This window comes from Ovis aries, chromosome 11 (assembly GCF_016772045.2).
Source record: "Ovis aries strain OAR_USU_Benz2616 breed Rambouillet chromosome 11, ARS-UI_Ramb_v3.0, whole genome shotgun sequence".
Lineage (NCBI taxonomy): Eukaryota > Metazoa > Chordata > Mammalia > Artiodactyla > Bovidae > Ovis > Ovis aries.
The window spans coordinates 60,084,175-60,088,647 of NC_056064.1; positions in this window are offsets into that span (position 1 = coordinate 60,084,175).

The following is a 4,473-nucleotide window of genomic DNA, read 5'->3' on the forward strand; positions in this document are numbered from 1 at the left end:
TCCAGAAAAATAAATGACCCAATCAAAAAATGGGCCAAAGAACTAAAAATGTTTTAAATGTGCCTCTCATTGCATGGGCTTCCTAAAATTTATTATTCCAGAGAAAAGGAAAGCCCAGAGTCATCAGGTGAGAGAAGCAGAAAAAGTGCTTTGTCTTGTCATTTTCTAAAATAGGAATTAGCAGACAGTATCGTTTAAAAGAAAGCCTTCCAAAGAACATGGTCAATCAATACTAGGAATTCAACACAAGACTTAACTAAATGCATAAGCAAAGATTAAGAAGGTTTTAGTGACATATAATGTGTCCTGAAACAAGAAAGAGGTATTGTACAGGACAAAGTCAATTATCACAGTAGATTCTTAAAATGTAGAGAAAACTTTTGGTCCTGACCTGAACTATCTCTGTAACTACACTGGTTAAGAATTATCAGTACATTTTTGGGGAGGAGGAATGGAAGACCTGAAGTAAAAAACTAATTTTAATATCAGAACTTTCTTGAGGAATTTGAGAATATTTTTCAAATATAAACTTGTATACTAGGGGCAATTCCCTTCTCCCAACCCAGGGATCAAACTGGCATGTCTTTACCCAGTGGCAAAGAATCTCCCTGCCAATAGAGGAGACACAAGAGATGCCAGTTTGATCCCTCAATCAGGAAGATCCACTGGAGGAGGAAATGGCAACCCATTCCAGTATTCTTGCCAGGAAAATCCCATGAACAGAGGAGCCTGGTGGGCTACATACAGTCCATGGGGTTGCAAAGAGTTGGACATGACTGAGACCACACATGTACACCACCTGGGAAGCCCAGGTAGCTCAATGGTAAAGAATCTGCCTGCCAGTGCAGGAACTGCAGGAGACTCAGGTGTGATCCCTGGGTCAGGAAGATCCCCTGGAGGAGGAAATGGCAAACCATTCCAACACTCCTTCTGATATGGCAACCCACTCCAGCATACTAATCTGCATCATACCAAAGAGACAATTCTCTGGAAAAACTAGGATAACTCAATGCATTAGCTAAGTACCCCAGAGTACATCAGCTCACAGTTCGAGAATCACAGGTATATTCTATTGGTCAATTCAGACTTTCAAGCCAAGCTACATAGATTTAGGAGATCAGCCCTGGGATTTCTTTGGAAGGAATGATGCTAAAGCTGAAACTCCAGTACTCTGGCCACCTCATGCGAAGAGTTGACTCATTATAAAAGACTCTGATGCTGGGAGGGATTGGGGGCAGGAGGAGAAGGGGACGACAGAGGATGAGATGGCTGGATGGCATCACTGACTCGATGGACATGAATCTGAGTGAGCTCCGCGAGTTGGTGATGGACAGGGAGGCCTGGCGTGCTGCGATTCATGGGGTCACAAAGAGTCAGACACGACTGAGCGACTGAACTGAACTGAACATAGATTTGAATCCTGATTCCATTACTTTATTACATATGCAACTCAGGCACTCTATATGTAAACTTTTCATGCTTTATCTGCTTGTAAAGTGAATCAGATGCTCAAAATGACATAAATAAAAGCAAATATCATATATTAATGCATATATATAGAATCTAAAAAAACACAAAAATCTAGTATAGATGATCTTAGTTACAAAGCAGAAATAGAGACACAGACATAGAGAACAAACATATGGATACAAAGGGAAAAAGGGGGCTGGGATGAATTGGGAGACTGGGGTTGATATATAGATATTCTATTGACTTTATGTAAAAAATAGATAACTAGCAAGAACCAAGTGTGTAGCACAGGGAACTCTACTCCGTACTCTGTGGTGACCCAAATGGGAAGGAAATCCAAACAGGAGGGGAGATATAGCTGATTTACTTCACTGTACAGTAAAAAGTAATACATCACTGTAAAGCAATTATAAAATAAAATACAAATTAAATTAAATTAATAAATATATCAAATTTAATGTTTAATTTTATAAATAAAAATTCATAAAATTTTAAAAATAAATAAAATAAAAAATGAATCAGATAATAATACTTACTTTGCAGAGCTGTTGTTATGAGTAGTCAATTAAGATAATCTATGTACAATGAAAGCAGCTGGTCAGTTCAGTTCAGTCGCTCAGTTGTGTCCGACTCTGTGACTCCATGGACTGCAGTATGCCAGGCTGCCCTGTCCATTACCAACTTCCAGAGCTTACTCAAACTCATGTTTGAGTGTGTGATGAGTGTGATTGAGTGTGTGATGCCATCCAACCATCTCATCCTCTGTCATCCCCTTCTCCTATGCCTTCAATCTTTCCCAGCATCAGGGTCTTTTCCAGTGAGTCAGTTCTTCTAATCAAGTGGCCAGAGTATTGGAGTTTCAGCTTCAGCATCAGTCCTTCCAATGAATATTCAGGATTGATTCCCTTTAGGATGGACTTGTTTGATCTCCTTGCAGTCCAAGGGACTCTCAAGAGTCTTATTCAGCACCACAGTCCAAAAGCATCAATTCTTCAGCACTCAGCTTTCTTTAGAGTCCAACTCTCACATCCATACATAACTACTGGAAAAACCATAGTTTTGACTAGACTGACCTTTTTGGCAAAGCAACGTCTCTGCTTTTTAATATGTTGTCTAGGTTTGTCATAGATTTTCTTACAAGGAGCAAGCATCTTTGAATTTCACAGCTGCAGTCACCATCTGCAGTGATTTTGGAGCCCAAGAAAATAAAGTCTGTCACTCTTTCCATTGTTTCCCCATCTATTTGCCATGAAGTGATGGGACCAGATGCCATGATTTTAGTTTTCTGAATGTTGAGTTTTAAGCCAACTTTTTCACTCTCCTCTTTTACTTTCATCAAGAGGCTCTTTAGTTCTTCTTCACTTTCTTCTAAGTACCAGTACTCAGTAGCTGGTACTTAGCTCCATAAATGTGAACCATTTTCATGAATATCAAGAAGAGTCCCTCATATAATATTCCCTTTCTTATAACTGCAATAAATCTAGGGGAAACTAAATGTAGGAGTGGGTGCGAGCTTTTACTTCTCACTCCTTTGTAAGAAGCTGGAGTTACATGTTTCCAAAGAGAGGCTTATCAAGGGATTTTCTTGGGTACTTCCTCCCCAGGATCCAGCAGAAGCAGAACCAGGTCCTTGTTTTAATTAAGGCTTAGTCATGCAAAGAGTCGGACTTTCCAAGAAAATAATGTCTCTATATCTTTAATGTCTAATTAAATACAAAAAGAAATGCAAGACGTTAGCCAAGCGTTTGATTGTAGACATGAAGAGTTTCCAACTCACTCAAGGGACTGGCATTTCACTCCTGCACATTTATCAACAGGAAAAGGTAGTGGGATTAGGAATTTTTTTTTTTTTTAAGAAATTGCTGAAAAAGGAAAACAGTCCAAGTAGTGAGCTTCTTAAGACGTGTTTTTGCTTTGGTACATTTATTTTGCTTTGCTAAACCACTTAGCTAGTCTTCAGTTGAAGGATATAGTCTTATAAGAGGATATAAAGCATAAAAATCCCAAAGTTTGGCCAGTGTCCTTCTCAGTTTTTGTAATATTAATAGCATGGTCTTTTCAACAGTTTTATGTGATACTGGGGCTTCCCAAGTGTCTCAGTGGTAAAGAATCCACCTGCCAATGTAGCGGAAAAGGGTTCAAACCCTGGGTTGGGAAGATCCCCTGGAGAAGGAAATGGCAACCCACTCCAGTATCCACCATCCTGGAGTTTGCTCAGAGTCATGTACTTAGAGTTGGTGATACTATCTAACCCTCTCATCCTCTGTTGCTCTCAGCCTTTGGTGCTAAATTAAAGCCTTAGTTTTAAGCCAGTCAGTGTTCATTTTATTCATCTCATTCCTTAACAACCACCTACAAATGCCCACCCTGAAGGGACGAGTCCTGTGACACCTCCCTCTCTCTTTGCTCTTTGTCTGGCTGCTATCAATATTCACTTTATTCGCCTTATTTCTTAAGAACTCTTTAAAGATTGCCACCTTGCTGGGAAGAGTCATTTGACACTTCCCATCCTCTTGTTAAGAAACCTAATGTTTTTTTTCAGCATCTGTAAGACACTAGTGATAAAGAATCTGCCTGCCAATGCAGGAAACACAAGGTTCAATCCCTGGGTCAGGAAGATCCCCTGGAGGAGGGCATGACAACCCACTCCAGTCTTCTTGCCTGGAGAATTCCATGGACAGAGGAGCCTGGTGGGCTATAGTCCATGGGGTCGCACAGAGTCAGACATGTCTGAAGTGACTGAGCACATGACCCATTTCAGGAAACTGAGATTGCAAACTGCATAAAGCTTCCCAGATGGTTTTTCAGTTTTGTAACAACAAGGTACATGGGGGGTCATGTGCAAGGAAGCCCCTTAACCACAGGATCTATCGTGACCTGGAAAATGAGCATATTCAGCAGGTGGACAACCCAGTCATCATGAAGCCGGCCCCTCGTGGCTTGTGCATAAAACACATCAGCTTCTTCAGCTGGGGCTTTCCACCTGGGGTTCACATGGGGAGA